The following is a 19,348-nucleotide window of genomic DNA, read 5'->3' as shown; positions in this document are numbered from 1 at the left end:
AATGGTCCAGAAGGGACAAAGACGGGTGAGGTGGGGCTGGTGAGCTCAAGAGTGTGGAAGAGGTCTAAATGACAGACATAGCAGACAGGAACCCTGGCACCTGCCAGCAGGGGCCTTGGTCACATGTCATTTGAAAAATCTGTTCAGACGATACATAGTTTTTAAAAATGAGGTCAAGGTTGTGCTAGGAAAGTAGGCAAATATTTGTACAAATATTGTCCAAACTCTCAATCCTTATTAATAATTTGATTCTAGGTGGCAGTAGTAAAACGGGGAATCCAATAAAACATGAATAATCAGAAATGAGAGACCTCTTAAAATGAAAACTGTGGCTTATCATCACTCAATAAATTATGTGTTGCCATATGGCTGGTCCTACCCATCAGCTGAGTGGTAGACCCACATAACTAAAAGTAACGAAAAATGGGTAACAAAAAAGCTAATGGTGCCTTTTGACCTTTAAGTCCTTTTTCTGAACTTATGCTTCTAATGAGCATTGATTCTTCAATTCAACTAATTACTTTTTGAATCAACATGTAAATCTTGAAGGTCTATACCATACCAGGTACCATTCTAAACACTGAGGCCACGGAAGGATGTGTTCTCTTCCCACAAAGAGCATAAATATAGTTCCGAGAGAAAGAAGATCAACAAATGCACAAATAAATAAATTGGGCAATTTTTTTTAGAATATTAAATCGTTTATTGATTACACATGATAATGGATACACAAGCTTTAATCCCATCTATAATTTTATCTGATACCATAATTCAATTTAGATATATTGCATAGGATGTGCCAACAATCATATTAATAACCAAATAAACTCCAGGACTTTGCTTGGGTGACCTTTTAATGGTGAACTCCAGGTCACAACACATTAACTATCAGTTCAACTACACCAAGGTTTGTGGAGACAATAGCTTCTGTGCCCAAGCAGGTTGCAAATAAATTTCGAATGGAACCTGGCATCACCCTGAAGGAATTCTAACTTCACACTGTTGGGGTAGTATACCAAGATGGCTTCAGAGTAGACTAACTTTACACAGCACATTTAAAAAAAAGACACATTTATTCAGCGTCATGATCAGACTATTACATTTAGCAATCAACAGCATGGGTGCAAAAAAAAAATCTGCATTAAAACCCTTTGTTGGAATGCTTTACACTTTCCACAGAACAGAAACTAAAATAACCTGTTATACAATTAGTCACAAATACAGTCCTCGAGTTTTTTTGCCCATACACATGAGTATTGTCTAAAACATGTCTTCTTTGTAGCAGCTAGGCCCTGCCACCACTGTGCTTGGCTGAGTTCACAAATCTGTTGTAACCTGTAGCTTCCCTGTCACTTCTCTGGCTCTCCTCTCCTGCTAAGCTTTGTTTCCTGGCAGTAATTAAAACCTTCTGCCACTGCCGTAGCTGCTGCTGCTGCTGGAACCACCATAGCCACCTTGGTTTCATGGTTTGGCGAAGTATTGGCCTCCACCACCATAAGGGCCAGAGCTTCTGCCTCCAAAATTGCCTCTTTTCATGGGTCCAAAATTTGAGGATTGATTGTTGTAATTGCCAAAATCATTATAGCTTCCGCCACCTCCAAAGTTGCTTCCACTACCACCGCCATAGCCGCCTCCGCCTCCTCCGTTGTTATAGCTGTCATAGCTGCCACTCCCGCCATAGCCACTGCCCTGGTTTCCATAACCCTATCCACCACTTCCATAGCCTCTGCTTCCTCCAGAGTAACCAGGGCCGCCTCCTCCATAACCACCATCATTACCAAATCCGTTATAGCCATCCCCACTGCCACCATATCCACCACCACCTCGACTGCCACCAAAGCCACCTCGACCACTGAAGTTTCCTCCGCGACCAAAGTTGTCATTCCCACCAAAACCACCTCCACAACCACCACCAAAGTTTCCAGAACCACTTCGACCTCTTTGGCTGGATGAAGCACTAGCCATCTCTTGCTTAGAGAGCGCTTTCCTTACTTCACAGTTGTGGCCATACACAGTATGGTATTTTTGAATGACAATCTTGTCTACAGAATCATGGTCATCAAATGTTACAAAAGCAAAACCCCTCTTTTTGCCACTGCCTCAGTCAGTCATGATCTCAATCACTTCGATTTTCCCATACCGTTCGAAATAATCTCTTAGATGATGTTCTTCAGTGTCTTCTTTAATGCCACCAACAAAAATCTTTTTCACAGTTAAATGGGCACCAGGTCTTTGAGAATCTTCTCTTGAGACGCCCTCTTTGGTTCCACAACTCTTCCATCCACCTTGTGTGGCCTTGCATTCATGGCTGCATCCACCTCCTCCACAGTGGCATATGTGACAAACCCAAAGCCTCTGGAGCGCTTGGTGTTTGGGTCTCTCATTACCACACAGTCCGTAAGTGTTCCCCATTGCTCAAAATGGCTCCTCAGACTCTCATCGGTTGTTTCAAAGCTCAGACCTCCGATGAAGAGCTTCCGCAGCTGTTCAGGCTCTTTAGGAGACTCTGACTTAGACATGACGACGGTGGGAGGGGAGACTTTAACGATGCTTACTCGGCGGCGTCCACGGGCAGAAAGGAGTAATCTAACGAACGTATCTCGGGCAATTTTTTATATTGCATGATTTCTTAGTGGATATTGGATAATTTCTGATATCCATTAAGATGGAAGTAAAATAATGTGATTAGAAGGACTTCTTTTTGGGGGGAAGGTTGAAAAAAGCAAGACTTGAAAACTAGATGAGAATTGGCCAGGCCTGCCCAGTTCTAAAGGCAGCGTGTGTCACAAGGTAACCGAGAACCAAGAACCAGAGCTGGAAGATGCCTGATGTATTTACAGAACAAAAATGGGCCCCTGTGTTTGCAGTGTAATTTTTAAAAAGGTGAGTAAGTAGCAGGAGCAGAGAGATAGGCATGGTGAAGAGGACTCCGGTCCTGGCAGGCCACAGGGAACAGGTTGGATTTTATGGTAAATGCAGGGAGACAGCTGGAGGCCTTTAAGCTGGGGAGTGATGTTTATTTATTTTAAGTTATTCTAATTGCTGTTTACAAACTGCATAGTAGGGGGACAAGAGTGGAGGTAGGAAGACCAACTGGAGGGTTGGGCTATAAAGATGGGGACTTGAATTAGGAGAGAGACAGCAGTAATGGAAAAAAGTTTACATGTTCATATCCTGCTTGGGATTCTCTGAGCTACTTAGATTTGTGGGTGGATGTCTTTTATTATTTTTGGAAAATTCCCTTATATTAAATCTCTAGATAATTCCTTTGCTCTGTTCTCTCTCTCTCTTGTCCTTCTGGAATTCCAAGTACACTTATGTTACATTGATATTGTTCTACAGATCTTGGATCATCTGTTCTTTTTTCTTTAATCATTCTTCTCTGTGTTACATTATCAACAATTTCTATGGACCACTCTTAGAGCTCACTGATTCTTTCCTAGGCTGTGTCCTGTCAACTGATTAGCCCCTTTCCAGATTTCCTGGGCATTTTCCAGTTGTCCTCGCCTTCTCCAGCAGTAGGGAGCTTCAGAGAGTTTGGATCTAGGACTGTTTTCTCCATCTCCCCCAGAAAGATAGGTGTTTTCTCTTTTCTCTTTCTCTAGCTACATGGTGTCTTCACCTTGCTCAGAGTAATGGGGTAGATGGATGGGAGTTGCTGCTTGTCCCTAGTGGCTTAGGATTTTTTCATGGAAGGGAGAAGGGTCCTCATGGGGCTTTGTACTTCCTTGCAGTAACTGTCACATTTCTCTTGCAAGTCAACTTCTGGGGTGCAAATGTTTCCCTTTTTTAATCTAACTGTCTCTTTAGATTGTGTAACTAATCAGGTTTCACTTTTCTCTTCAGCCGCTAAAATGCTTAGAGCCAAATATTTGGTGCCTACATAATAGCTTTAATTACGTTACAGATTCCAAGACTTGTTTCTGGCTTCATTTTATGTCCCCACCCTTCTCTTTCTCTCTTCTAAGGTAGGCACTATTGAGTTCTATAGACCCTTGCAAACTGTCTTAAATACCCTTTTGAAACAGACTCATAAAGAAGCAAACAGTGGCCTGCTTGAATAAACAGAAGAGAATAAGAAACCTCTGGAAAATCTCATTAAGATAGTACCCTACTTCTGAGCAGTACACAGTCACTGCTCAAGAAATGCTGCTTGAAAACATTCAGATCAAGGAACAGGGACCTTGCCAGTCACTGGGACATGTGACTGCTCCCTTTCAGTCCCATAGAATAGACCCCAAATGACTGTACCTGTTCTGGACAATAGGATCATTCACCCTATTTCACATCTTCCGTGGGAACATCACCACATACCATTAGCTTGTTGGAGGGTGTGATTATTACCCCCAAATCGGTTTCCTTTAAAAGTATTTGCAGCTTATCACTGATGAATGTTTGTCTTCCTCACAGAAGGGCAAGTCAGGACACATTAAAGGCAAGAAAATCCTTTTGGGGGTGATAGTGTTAGGAACTGTGAGAGGTGTGAAATTTTCGCCTATGTACAACTATCGAATTCACTTACCGCAAGTTTGTGGATGCACTCAGAAGACGAGACTCCCATGTCTGACATGAAGAACAATTTGTCACTCATAGCAATAGCAGTAGTCAGAGTATCAGCATGTTTACTCTGAGCCCCCGCTGACACTGGGGTTATATGAAAGGGCCAGATGCCACCTGCACACAGAGTAGGTTGTATCACAGGAGAGGAACCCTGAAGCTGTGGAGCCCGAATCCTTTATAAAGTGTGGTCAGTGTGGGGCACCTTGCTCCAGAGAGGGACAGCATCTCTAGCTTCCAAGAGGGCTGTCTATACAAGCATTCTCGGAAAGACTGTCCAGAAAAAAGGGTAAGCTGTGCCTCATTGGTCAGACTTACAGAAATGAGAGACCCATGGAGAAGTCTCTTCCAATAGTATTAAATCAAAATTGAAATTTTCCTCTAATGATTTCTGCTTCATGTACATCCTGGGTTACACAGGCCCTCTGGTTCCCAAAGCTGCTTCTTTCCATTGGGGGACACAGGCTTCAGAGCCATCTGGGCAAAATAGGCAGGACTCATGCTATCATCTGCCATGTTTGGGGTTTGCTGGGTGTCATGATGAGGATGGCAGTGGTGGTGGCGATGGTGATAATGATGGAATCTCTGTGTGGTCCCCAAAATGTATGAGTTAAATCTGCACTGTTAAGGTACCTTCATTCCTGAGTCTATTTATGTTTTCTCTAGCACACGAAGGACAAATGTCATCTCATGGCTCTCTGTACTATCCAATCAAAACATTCCATTGGAAAAGCGTTTCTTGGGCACCTTTACAACTCACAGGCTGTGATGGGGGCTGTGGATACATATAAAAAGGCCACAGGACAGCTCACAGCCAACTGGAGGAGGAGGATCATTTTATAACCCACCCAGTGTACATTAACATTAAAAGTGGAATGCGTGTCATATTTGAAATGTGAATGCACCAGGGAGGGAACAGAGAGGAGAAGGCAGTTAATGCTGCCTAGAGTTTCAGAAGGGGAAGAGGAAAAGAGTAGTGAGGGGAGATTGAAGAGAAGATGATGCTTGAGCTGGTGTCTTGAATGATGAGGAGTTGTATTAGTCAAGAAGGAAAGAAGGAACCTAAATGTATAGCAATGTGTGAGGTGGTAAGATGTTTAAAATCTAGTTCCTACTTTCAAGCAGCTTATTATCTGCTGGTTGAGTGCCGGGGATTAACATATATTCACTTGAGGCAGAGGGACATTGAGAAAGATGATGTCATTTCTGATTTTTGGTTTTTTTTTAAAGGGATCTTTAATTACCCATTTTTTAGCATCCAAGACTTACTGAAAACATCGTAGATATGGAGTGGTAAAAAAAAAATGATGTGATACATGGATTCCAGAAGCCACATTGAAGGGGATATCTAGCCTGAATGGCTAAGAAAGACTGAATGTTAGCTTTATTTCAATTTCAATGGAGAGCAGGAATAGCCCGGCTATATTCCTTTGGAAGATTCTAGTAAATTTTTATCATTTTTCCAGGCTGTTATATTTACCCTGTTTGCCAGTAAAACCTGGTAGCAAAAACCTCTGGCCGTTTCAGCTTGTTTTGCTCGGTGATAAGAGTGGGAAGAGAGGAGACCAGAAAAAAAAGTGAGAAAGCTAGATGAGAAAAGAGATTCCCAGGAAGAAGGAGGCCATGAAAAGGAATAGACCAAGAGGTTGATGAAGAGGATGATCTGGGATGGGTCCTCAGCTCCACTCATTAGATAGATGGGGGTTCATGTCTCCACTGATACATAAGAAATAAAGAACAATGTCAGAGCACAAGTCACCGGTGCTGAAAGCGTATGGAACCGACCTCAAGTATGAAGGAGCACAGAGTAGGGAGTCATACCAACACAAGGGACGACTGCGAGAAAAGAGGGGAGTTGAGGTGGGTTTAGACAACTGGAAGAATTTGGAGAGGTGAAAAGGAAGGAGGTGTCCCACCGAAAAGGCAAATGTACCTTTCTGTAATGTGACCATGGAAAGGAAACTCTAAGGCCAGTCAATTCTTGTCAGCTGTGATTTTCACAAAGACAGTTCTATTATGGTGACCGGTGACTGCAGTTGGCCTGATCCTAAAAAAGCAGTCTGGGTTACTGGGTGATAGTAAAGGTGACAGTCACCTGCCTTTGCTCAGTGAATGGTTTTTGTTCATTGGCAAAGTCAGGATTCTGGTCCCAGGGCTTTGTGAACCTGACATCCTACCTCAGCCTGTTAGGTACCATCCACGCATGATCAGCACTACTCTCTGGTCTCTGGGCTGTCTTCATGCAAGCATGGTCTTGGCCGTGCCAAATTTTACCAACTACGTGTTCTCCGTCTTTATAGCCGCTCATTCTAATACTTCAGACAGCTTTAAAACTAAAATCTCATCTCAATTAGATTTTTCTTATTTATACCTATCAGTGGTGTCTTGCAGCTAACAGACCTACCAGGTGTCTGTCTTTATTTAACCAACTTTATACATCACACGCATAAATAGCACTACACCGAACGTCTTGATGGCAAGAACTGTGTCTTATTTATCTTTGTATTCACAGTACCCAGCAGAGCAGCTGGCACCCAACAGGCCATAAGAAACATTTATTTCATAAAGGAATAGTGATAACACCAAAATGTATTCTAATAGCAATGCCACAAATGACTATTCTGGTGTAGTCCCTATTAACTCATGGTGAATCATGAAATAGAGTGATTCATGAAGGGGGGAGCACTCCAGCCAATGGCATGGAAAATAAGGAGAGGAGGGATTTTGCATTTTTCTGAGCCCCTGATCGAAAAGAGCCATCCACACTCATTAGCATGGCAACCCCTGCCCCCCAGCCCCGCTTCCTTGTATGTGGAAGTGGTATCAGAAGAGGGAGCTGATCTCATAGCATGAAAAAAATCTAGCTGGAAATGTTCGTGTGACTTTTCCCAGATGTTAGCATTGCTATGTCTTTTTTTTTTCCACCAAGTTCTTAAATTGTAATTCCAGTATAGCTGGCATACAGTTCTGTATTAGCTGCAGGTGTAGAGTCTAGTGGATTGAAGAATTCTAGATGTCATTCTACACATCACTTTAGCACTGCTGTATCTCATCCCGAGACTAGATTGGGCAGAAGTTGCCTAAAGTGACATTACTGAAATATTTAGTGCTGTGGAGTGTGAATGCGGGGAATAAGAACATTCACTTTAGAGACAACAGTGCTAAAACTCTATCTCTTGCCACGGAACGACCCTGTACTAAATGTGATAATGCACTTGAAGAACTTCAGGCAGCGCACAGCTCGTAGTAAGTGTTCAAAGGCGGAAAGGCACCCTTGCCATCATTGTCATGATTATCAGTGTGACGGTCAAGGCCGAGTGTGGTGTGGCAAGGCACCAGGGCAGAGGCCATGCCCAGGAGTCCTCCTGTGGTAGGGCTGAAAGGCAGCACCATCCTTGGTTGGGACCATCTCATACCATCACATTAAATGGGTGCCCAAAAAGAGTCAGCCCAGGATTGCCTACACCAGCCGTCCAGTTCCTCACTGGCTGAAGTAATGGGGAGGACAGGAATTGAAATCAAAATGTCTAGGATGGGCTTGGAGCTCTGTCTTTGGGTCAGTTTCTGATGCCTCTGTGCCTCAGTTTCCTCATACTGGAAAGGCTGATGTGGGACGAAGTGAGATGAAGTACGTAAAGGTGTATACCGTACCTTTGAGACACTCCTTCATTACAGACCCCGACTCTTTTCCTGAAGGTACCAGGAACTTGACCTGCTTCCCTTTAACCCATCACCCATATTGATGATGTGAGACAGACTGTGTGTGAAATGATTCCATGTCATGAATACGTATGAAAGGGTATGTGGCTGGATGGGAGAGTACACAGAATGTATGTGCTTGCTGGGGTTGCTGAAACAAATGGTCACAGATGGGTGGCCTAAAACAGCCACAGCTTACCAGCCCTGCTGACACCTTGATTTTAGCCCTGTAAGACTCCAGAACTGTAAGAGAATAAACCCAGTATTGATCTAAGCCACTAAGTTTATGGTAATTTGTCATAGCAGCAATAAGAAACTAATACACCCTAAGAACTCACAACCAGGGCAACTGAATAAGTCTGAGAAGTCAGGGAAAGGCAGATCCCCTCAGAGGATTCTCCTACTTTGCATTAGCCCTGGATGGGGGGCAGTAAGGGGGAGTGGCGTCTTCACAGATACACGTCTTCAACGTGGACATGGCCATGGCAGCAGCCTCCGTCTAGAGGTTTCAGGTTTGGAGGATCACAGACCAGAGCACTGGATCAGTATCTAGAGCCCCATTCAAAAACCATGTCTCCTCCTTAGTGGCCCAGTGGCCAGAAACACAGGATTCAGTCACTGGGGACAGAGCAGATCCTCTACGCCGTCTTGCCTCAGGGGACCCCCCCCTCTAAATCTGGGCCACATCCTCTGAAAAGAAGCTGCCTAGTAAAGTAAACCATGATTGCTTAGTTCTTCCACCAAAGAGATTTTCTGCTACTGTGGGGGGGGGGGGGGTTGCAGGGGTCCCGTTAGCCTGTGACCCACAGTAGACACAGAAGAGGCCTGCCACCCAGTCTTGCTCCCCTCACAGAAAATACTGGTCTAATCTTTCCCTAAGCAGACTTCTAGCTAAGGGTCCTGTCTCCTTGGCATCAATCCTTCACACCCTGTGGAACAAAGTCTCTATGACCTGGCCCCTTGGGAGTGGGCACTGGGTCCTGGGAGCCAACTGGGAAGGATAGATCTTACAGGATCAATGAATCTGGGAGGTCTGGCTGCCACTACCTCATTAGGGAGAAGGGGTGTTCCCATTCCCATCTTAGCACCCTGTGTGGGTCAAGCCTTCCTGTCTCCCAGGACCTCCATGCCATTGCCTGTCCCTATGAGTTGTGCCCTGGGAGAGGAATGCTAGGTTTTCCAATCTCTGGCTCTGTCCCTACATCTGTTTTAATAGTTAAGGCCCATCACTGGGTTTCTAAGCCTCAATTCAGGCTGACCACTAGGACAATTTTGTTCATTTGGCTACTAAGCTCTTAAAGCCTGTGGCTAGTTTGGGAGGAGACTGGGAAACAGAGTTGCTCTCTGACAGCTGGAGAGGGGATGCTGCTATGGGACAGGGCTTCTCCAGCTGTTGACAGGTCACTCAGAAAAGGGAGTGAGCAAGGTAAGGTGGAAGAACGCTTCATCTTCAAGCAGAAGCCAGGCATAGAAGGGCATCAGTATGTCCCACCTAGTATGATGACATTTGGGTGGGTCAGTAGTGGAAGAGTTAATACCCAGAAGTCATGAAAACCATCTCAATCAGCAGGGTAGGATCAGACCGCCAGTGCCTAGTACCATATGGGGCTCTGTGCCCTAGAAACCAAACAGTGGGTTCAGAGTGGCCACATGGCCATTTTAATTATGCCCAGCATGTGGGAGAATTGAATCTTGCATAGCTCAAGGGAGCTAGTCAGACAAAATCTAGAACAAAATCAACTCACTGACACAGATATTCATGCAGCACATTCTAAGTGTAAGAGACGGTACTGCCCACACAACAGGCACAGAACAAGCTTTTCAGGCATCAGGGGCCTGCATCAGCCAACGGAACAGGAAAGCTAAGGCACTTCTGGGCCATGTGTCTCAAAGGCAGTGAGCTATGCCCTAGAAGCTGGCCTTGTTTGAGATCAAAGGGCATACTTCATTTGGGGAGGGTAGCAAAATCTTCAGAGGGAGGTGGCATTTGGAAAGGGTCTTTACAGATGGATGGGATATTAGCAGGCAACAGCAGGCAAAATGTGAGTGAGAGAGCTTATGAGGCAGAGGGCACAGCAGGAGCCTAGGTGGGGAGGACAGAAGCTCAGGGGTGGCAGAGCTCAGTTTGACCGAAGGTAGGGAACCACATGGGCAGCCCTGGGAGGTGATGCTACAGGGAAACAACATCCAGAGCCTTGGATATTGAGCAAAGGGCTGGCCCTTGATTCAGTGGGGGGTACAGAATGTTGGTGGGAAGGGAAATGACACAGTCAGAGGTGCATTTGAGAGACAATGGTCAGGAGGTCACTTGGATATGCGGGATTCAATTTTCTGGCATGACCTCTAAGTGGTGATCTTCAGCATGTAATCAGACATTGCCCCCATCATTGCATGTGGGAAGCACTGAACTCAAAGCCCCACCTTACACCCCAGTAGATGGGCACTAATAATTCTGCTGGGGGCCTTACCTTTTCTCATTTAGCAGTGGGGTCTACAGTGCTAAAAGGAAGGATCCCCTAGCTCATGGGAAAAATGTTCTTTAAATTTCAGTGATGATGTTACACGCACACAACTAGATGTCATGATAAGATGGGTCTGAGGGCACCTGGGTGGCTTAGTTAAGCATCTGACTCTTGATTTCTGCTCAGGTCATGATCTCAGAGTCATGGGATCTAACCCCGTGTTGGGCTCAGTACTCAGTGAGGAGTCTGCTTGAAATCGTCTCTCTCCCTCTGCCTCTGCCCCTTCCCCTGCTTGTGCTCTCTACATAAATAAATAACTAAATGAATAAATAAATAACAGATAAATAAAATCTTTAAAAAAAATAATAACATGGGTCTTATTTCTCCAACCTGTTCAAGCCCTTGGACGATAGCCTCCTTGACAGGGGCATCGAGTTTCTAGAGCTTTTACATTCGAATAAGAATGGCTTCTAGTAATCGGTATGACCTTGGGCAACTTCACAAGGGAAACATTCAGTAAGTGTCCACTGTGTGTAAGGCGTGCTACTTTCTACCATCTAAGGGTATGCACTAACCCATGTGTGCACTCCTTTACAGTCGCCTTTTACTGGAAGCTCAGTTTCTCCCTGTGTGAAATGAGAGGCTGGAATGAGCCATGTCTAGATCCTTGGTTCTAACCTCCTGCCCTCCTGCCAGGTAACTGGATATGAGACAACAAAGACCAAGTTGGAAAGGAAGCAGTTTAGGAGCCCGTGCACAGAGACCATAACAGACATAGGAGAATTATCTCTGAGGCCATCTGAACCCAAACTATAATAGATCCCAGTTAAAGATGCTATGTATTTATCTGAGAGAGAGATGGAGACAGAGAGAGAGAGAAAACAAGCAGCGGGGAGGGGCAAACAGAGAGGGAGAAGCAGACTGCCCCGTGAGCAAGGAGCCTGATGTGGGGCTCCATCCCAGGACCCTGAGACCAAGACCCAAGATAAAATCAAGAGTCGGACACCTAACCAACTGAGCCACCCAAGCACCCGCAGTTACATAATTTAGATGAATGCATGCCTTTGGCTGTTCAGGCTGCTGAACAAAAGGCTTCAACAACACATTCATCTCTTCCAGTTCTGGAGGCTGTGAGTCCGAGGTCCAGGCGCTGGCTGGGTCGGTTCCCACAGAGACCCCCTCCTGCCTTACTGAGGGGTGGCCGGCCACCCCCGCTGTGTCCTCACATGGCCTTTCCTTGTACGTGTGCAAGAAGAGAGAGGGAGTAAGATTTCTCCTGTCTGTCCCTCTGAGGACACGAATGCCATCATGGGAGCTCCATTCATGACCTAGTTACTTCCCAAAGGCCCATGTCCAGATATTGTCACACGGGGGGCTTGGGCCTCAACATACGGATTCGGGGGAACACAAACATTCAGTCAGCAACAATTCATATATAACAGGCCCGGGCTCAACAATTAAAGAGGATTTCGGAAATGCTAGGGTCACATTACGAAGCATAATCGTGAGACATCTTTGGAGGGAGGGGTTATGACCATCCTTCCTATCTTATAGGGGAGGACAGTGTAGAACAAAGAGACGAAGACAACCCAGCTACCCAGTGACAGAGCCAGGATTTGAATCATACTAGCCCAGAGTCCTCGTGCCTTGTGCGTTATAAGGCCCTGCGCCACCATCCAGAATGGAAGACGTGGGCCCTGTGTTCCCAGAAGCTGCTCCTCGGAGAGCTGCTGCTGAAGATGTGATGCTGAGCCAGACAGGCTGTTGCCCTGACCCAGCTAGGAAATGCTTATATTAAGCTGTCTGTGTGCACAGGCTTTACAGGAACGTAATTCTAACCTTAAAAGAATAGGATAAAATGCAACTTTTCAATTCAGATTAAAACCATTCAATCATGGGGTACATGGGTGGCTGGCTCAGTCAGTTGGGTATCCGACGCTTGATTTCAGCTCAAGTCTTGGTCTCAGGGTTGTGAGTTTGAGCCCCATGTTGGCTCCACACTGGGCGTGGAGCTTACTTTAAAAAAAAAAAAAAAAAGGAAAACCCATTCAGCCATGAATCACTATATTGTACACCTAAAACTAATAGAACATTGGCTGTTAACCATCCTGGAATTAAAATACTTTCCAAATCCATTCAGTCATAAAAAACATTCATCTTCTGCCCGGATATTTCCTCTCTTTTCAAGAGTTTGGTATACTCACCATCTGAAGAGACAACACAACCCGTTCTCATTTCTCAGACCACAGGCTCTTCTCTCAGACCAGAAAGGGACAATTTTCAGTGCCCACTATTAGTACTCCAAACAGTCCCCGTGGAAAAGAAGAAGCACATGTCTTTAAAAAAAAAAAAAAAAAAAAAAAGGAAACAAAATACAATATGCTGTAAATCCTTAATATACAGCTAACAAATAAACCACTTGCCTCTTAAGAAATGATTTCCACATTCACCCCAAAAACCTTTGCTCTTTTCCCACTAGAACACCCAGGTCCAGCTTCCATAATGCTGTCCCCTGCAGAGGTAGAGGTGACTTGTGCCCATTTCACACATGTAACAATCAGGGTCAAGACAAGTACAAGTGTGTGCTTACAGGGCATCCCCTAATGCCCGCCCCTGACCCTGGCACTCATATTGTCATCAGAGGTTCTTCCACACTACTGGGCCCTGGGCTGGTTTGCGCTCAGGCAGCCCCTCCAGAGGACATTGAGGAAAAAGGGGCAGGAAAGATAAGACAGCAAGGCTGGTGGGTATGGCAGCAGTGTCTACTGGACTGTGAGATTATTCCCCTTTGAGCTGGATATTGGCCTGAGGTCACCGGTGTCCTTCAAAACCACTCTATTCTTGGGCTCCCTGCCAGGCTCCTTGGTCTACTTGCCAAGGAGGAAGCAGGTGGACGGGCCCTGCAGTGGGTTAGGCTGCTGGGAGGCTGGCACTGGCTAGCCGGAGCAGGGACAGAGTGGAGCTGGTGCCAAGCGCCGGCTGGAGGGTGGACAGCCCTCACTGAGGCGGCCTCTCAGGGCTTCTGGCTGGTGAAGGGTGAGAGCAGTGATGACGGAGCTAGCAGGGCCTGTCCTACGTTAGCATGTACCTCCTGTCAGGCCATCACTCTGCTTTTCTTAATCAGCCAATGAGCATTTTCTGAGCCCCTACTTTGTGGTGGCACCACTGGCTAGACAAAAGACAAAGACAAAAGACAAGGTCCCCAGCATCAAGGACTATATCGGTTAATGGGAGATGGGCCCCTCCCTGGGGAAGGAGCTGGTGCAGCCTCTGTGGGCCCCAAGCTTTGGGAGACTGGAACGGGGAAGGAAGTGCTATGCTTTTCTAGACACTGATAAACTTCAATTAAAAAGACTTGTTGTTGGGGCGCCTGGGTGGCTCAGTCGGTTAAGGGTCCAACTCTTGATTTCAGCTCAGGTCATGATCTCAGGGTCATGAGACTGATGATCTCATCTGGCTCCATGTTCAGTGGGGAGTCTGCTGGAGAGTCCCTCTCCCTCTGCCCCTCCGCCCGCTCTCATGCAATCTCTTTCTCTCTCTCTCAAGTAAAATAGGGGTGCCTGGATGGCTCAGTCGTTAAGCATCCACCCATGGTTCAGGTAGTGATCCCAGGGTCCTGGGATTGAGCCCCACATCAGGCTCCCTGCTTGGTGGGAAGCCTGCTTCTCCCTCTCCCACTCCCTGTGTTTGTATTCCCTCTCTTGCTGTGTCTGTCAAACAAATAAATAAAATCTTAAAAAAATTAAAAATAAAAAATAGGTATGATTATCTGTTTTGTGTGTGTTGAGTTTGAGGAGTTCTTTATAGATCCTGGATATCAACCTTTTGTCTGTACTGTCATTTGCAAATATCTTCTCCCATTCCGTGGGTTGCCTCTTTGTTTTCTTGACTGTTTCCTTTGCTGTGCAGAAGCTTTTGATTTTGATGAAGTCCCAAAACTTTATTTTCACTTTTGTTTCCTTTGCCTTTGGAGACATATCTTGAAAGAAGTTGCTGTGGCTGATATTGAAGAGATTACTGCCTATGTTCTCCTCTAGGATTCTGATGGATTCCTGTCTCACGTTGAGGTCTTTTATCCATTTTGAGTTTATCTTTGTGTACGGTGTAAAAGAATGGTCAAGTTTCATTTTTCTACATATAGCTGTCCAGTTTTCCCAGCACCATTTATTGAAGAGACTGTCTTTTTTCCATTGTATATTTTTTCCTGTTTTGTCGAAGATTATTTGACCGTAGAGTTGAGGGTCCATATCTGGGCTCTCTACTCTGTTCCACGGGTCTATGTGTCTGTTTTTATGCCAGTACCATGCTGTCTTGGTGATCACAGCTTTGTAGTAAAGCTTGAAATCAGGTAACGTGATGCCCCCAGTTTTATTTTTGTTTTTCAACAGTTCCTTAGCGATTCAGGGTCTCTTCTGGTCCCATACAAATTTCTGGATTATTTGCTCCAGCTCTTTGAAAAATACTGGTGGAATTTTGATTGGAATGGCATTAAAAGTATAGATTGCTCTAGGCAGTATAGACATTTTAACAATGTTTATTCCTCTGATCCAAGAGCATGGAATGGTCTTCCATCTTTCTGTGTTTTCTTCAATTTCTTTCATGAGTGTTCTGTAGTTCCTCGAGTACAGATTCTTTACCTCTTTGGTTAGGTTTATTCCCAGGTATCTTATGGTTCTTGGTGCTATAGTAAATGGAATCGATTCTCTAATTTCCCTTTCTGTATTTTCATTGTTAGTGTATAAGAAAGCCACTGATTTCTGTACATTGACTTCGTATCCTGCCACGTTACTGAATTGCTATATGAGTTCTAGGAGTTTGGGGGTGGAGTCTTTTGGGTTTTCCATATAAAGAATCATGTCATCTGCAAAGAGAGAGAGTTTGACTTCTTCATTGCCAATTTGGATACCTTTTATTTCTCCTTGTTGTCTGATTGCTGTTGCTAGGACTCCTAATACTATGTTGAACAAGAGTGGTGAGAGTGGGCATCCTTGATCTCAACGGGAAGGCTGCAAGCTTTTTCCCATTGAGGATGATATTTGCTGTGGGTCTTTCATAGATAGATTTTATGAAGTTCAGGAATGTTCCCTCTCTCCCTATACTTTGAAGCATTTTAATCAGGAAAGGATGCTGTATTTTGTCAAATGCTTTTTCTGCACAATTGAGAGGACCATGTGGTTCTTCTCTTTTCTCATATTAATTTGTTCTATCACATTGATTGATTTGCGAATGTTGAACCGTCCTTGTAGCCCAGGAATGAATCCCACCTGGTCATGGTGGATAATGTTTTTAATGTGCTGTTGGATCCTGTTTGCTAGGATCTTGTTGAGAATCTTAGCATCCATATTCATCAGTGATATTGGTCTGAAATTCTCCTTTTTGGTAGGGTCTTTGCCTGGTTTGGCGATCAGGGTAATGCTGGCTTCATAGAAAGAGTCTGGAAGTTTTCCTTCAGCTTCAATTTTTTGAAACAGCTTCAGGAGAATAGGTGTTATTTCTTCTTTGAAAATTTGGTAGAATTCCCCAGGGAATCCATCAGGTCCTGGGCTCTTGTTTTTTGGGAGGTTTTGATCACTGCTTCAATCTCGTTACTAGATATCGGTCTATTCAGGTTGTCAATTTCTTCCTGGTTCAATTTTGGGAGTTTATAGTTTTCCAGGAATGCATCCATTTCATCTAGGTTGCTTAGCTTATTGGCATATAACTGTTGATAATAACTTCTGATGACTGTTTCTACTTCCTTGGTGTTAGTTGTGATCTCTCCCTTTTCGTTCATAATTTTATAAATTTGGGCTTTCTCTGGGCAGAAGATATGAACAGACACTTCTCCAATGAAGACATACAAATGGCTATCTGACACATGAAAAAATGTTCATCATCACTAGCCATCAGGGAGATTCAAATTAAAACCACGTTGAGATATCACCTTACACCAGTTAGAATGGCCAAAATTAGCAAGACAGGAAACAACATGTGTTGGAGGGGATGTGGAGAAAGGAGATCCCTCTCACACTGTTGGTGGGAATGCAAGTTGGTGCAGCCACTTTGGAGAACAGTGTGGAGATTCCTCAAGAAATTAAAAATAGAGCTTCCCTATGACCCTGCAATTGTACTACTGGGTATTTACCCCAAAGATACAGATGTAGTGAAAAGAAGGGCCATCTGTACCCCAATGTTTATAGCAGCAATGGCCACGGTCACCAAACTGTGGAAAGAATCAAGATGCCCTTCAATGGACGAATGGATAAGGAAGATGTGGTCCATATACTCTATGGAGTACTATGCCTCCATCAGAAAGGATGAATACCCAACTTTTGTAGCAACATGGACGGGACTGAAAGAGATTATGTTGAGTGAAATAAGTCCAGGAGAGAGAGTCAATTATCATATGGTTTCAATTATTTGTGGAGCATAACAAATAACATGGAGGACAGGGGGAGTTAGAGAGGAGAAGGGAGTTGGGGGAAATTGGAAGGGGAGGTGAACCATGAGAGACTATGGACTCTGAAAAACAATCTGAGGGGTTTGAAGCGGCAGGAGGTGGGAGGTTGGGGGAACCAGGTAGTGGGTATTAGAGAGGGCACGGATTGCATGGAGCACTGGGTGTGGTGCAAAAACAAGGAATACTGTTACGCTGAAGAAAAAAATTTTTCATAATCAGAGAAGGAATATGAGAAATTCCTCTCAGGCCTTAAAGGAATAAACTGGTTTAATGATGACTACAAAAAATAATAATAAATAAATAAATAAATAAATAAATAAATAAATAAATTTAAGTTTCATATTAAACTATTTTAATATTAAAAAAATAAAATAAAATAAAAAATAAAAAATAGGGGCAGCTGAGTGGCTCAGTCAATTAATGTCTCTGCCTTGGGCTCAGGTCATGATCCCAGAGTCCTGGGATCAAGTCCCGCATCAGGCTCTGCTCAGCAGGGAGCCTGCTTCCTCCTCTCTCTGCCTGCCTCTCTGCCTACTTGTGATCTCTCTCTGTCAAATAAATAAAATCTTTAAAAAATAAATAAATAAATAAATAAATAAAACAGAAAATAAATAAAAGCCCTGTTAAAGATCCCATGGGGCCCATGAATGAAGCTGACTTCTCTGTCTCCTTTGTGGGTGCAGCTATCTGGGAATGGGCTGAGTTGTCCTGGGACCTGTGCCCCTCCCAGGCCAGGTGGAGAGACCTGGCTGGTCCAGAACAGTAGTGAGGGGCCACCTGCAGGGCTTGAAGCTTGCACTAAATAAAATGTAAAATGAGGCTCCTCAGTTACATTCGTGGCCTTTCAGTGCTCAGTACCACCCATGGCTGGGGGCTGCCGGCTACTGAATTGGACAGAGCTGACAGAACTCTTTTCTCATCCCTGTAAGTCTCACTGGCTCATCTTTGTGCATCAATCCTTAGGCACACACTGGGGATGGGATTAAGGAGGGCGCGTGTTGTGACGAGCACTGGGTGCTATATGTAAGTGAGGAATCACCAAATTTTACTCCAAAAAACAATATTGCACTCTCTGTTCATTACCTAAAATTTAAATTAAAAAAAGGAAAGAAAGAAAGAAAGAAAAGGGCATACCCTGGGTGAGCCATGGGGGGAGGCGCCTAAACCACTTGGGGCAGGGGTAGGGATGGGGAAGGCAGTGGAGAATGCAGAAGCTTCTCTGAGCAGGACTGAGCCCAAATCTCACCTTGACCTCACCTTGAGTGCTGGTGCTCTCTACGTCTGAGGCCCCCTGCTTCTCTTTCCGCATGTCTCCCTGAGTCATCTCCTCCACTCCATGGCCTCACTGACCCCAGTCCTCAAAGATGCTCAGGCAGGCTGTCTGTAAAGTTCAGTGGACCTCAAAGTACATTAGATCCCCTTTGAGGGTTTCATAAAAGACAGGCTCCTGGCCCTTCCCCTCCTTTCTGATCAGTAAGCCCGGGGATGGGGCCAGAGAAGTTGCATTTCAAACAAACCCCAGGTGACAGGTCCCCCTGAGGCTGCTGGTCCAGAAACCACACTTAGAGGATCTTGGTATGGTCTAAAGATCCTGTTCACTGATTCATTCATTCCACAAGTATCCATGCAATGCTACCATGCGCCAAGGGCTCCTTCTAGATGTGAGCAAACCAGGCAAGTTCCCTGTGCTAGGGGCTTACATTCAAGTGAGGGAAGACAGCCAGTCAACAAAGCTGTGTGGAGGGGTGATGAACGTTATGAAGAACAAACCATGGCAAGGGAAAAAAAGCCATTTTATAGGATCATCAGGAAAGGCCTCGCTGATCAGGTGACATTTGAGCAAAGACCTCAAGAAAGCAAGGGAAGTGCAAAGATATGACCCTGGCCTTTCTGCCCATCTTCAGCTTTTTAATTAGAACAATGTGACTCGTGGTTAATATGCTTAACAATCAAGGTCACCAGTCTCTGTGACAGCTAGGTTTGAAGGCAAATTCGAGGGTGTATGTGTGTGCATTTTGTTAAAAAGAAGCCGGATGTTAAAGGCCTTACATTTCATCTGGGCGGGGCACCTGGGTGGCTCAGTCATTAAGCATCTGCATTTGGCTCAGGTCATGATCCCAGCAGCCTGAGATGAGCCCTGCTTCAGGCTCCCCGCTGGGAGGGAAGGCTGCTTCTCCCCCTCTCACTCCTC

General features: G+C 44.9%; 1 protein-coding gene across 2 annotated transcripts in view; it reads left to right on the top strand.

The window, feature by feature from the left end:
- The window catches only part of TRIM67 (tripartite motif containing 67), a 43,952-nt gene that overhangs the window by 9,556 nt on the left and 15,048 nt on the right, over positions 1-19,348 (top strand). The gene's annotated exons all lie outside the window — the stretch shown is intronic.

The sequence above is a fragment of the Lontra canadensis genome, unplaced genomic scaffold, assembly GCF_010015895.1.
Source record: "Lontra canadensis isolate GAN:19392208 unplaced genomic scaffold, GSC_riverotter_1.0 scaffold120, whole genome shotgun sequence".
NCBI lineage: Eukaryota > Metazoa > Chordata > Mammalia > Carnivora > Mustelidae > Lontra > Lontra canadensis.
This window is presented reverse-complemented; position numbering and strand designations above follow the sequence as displayed.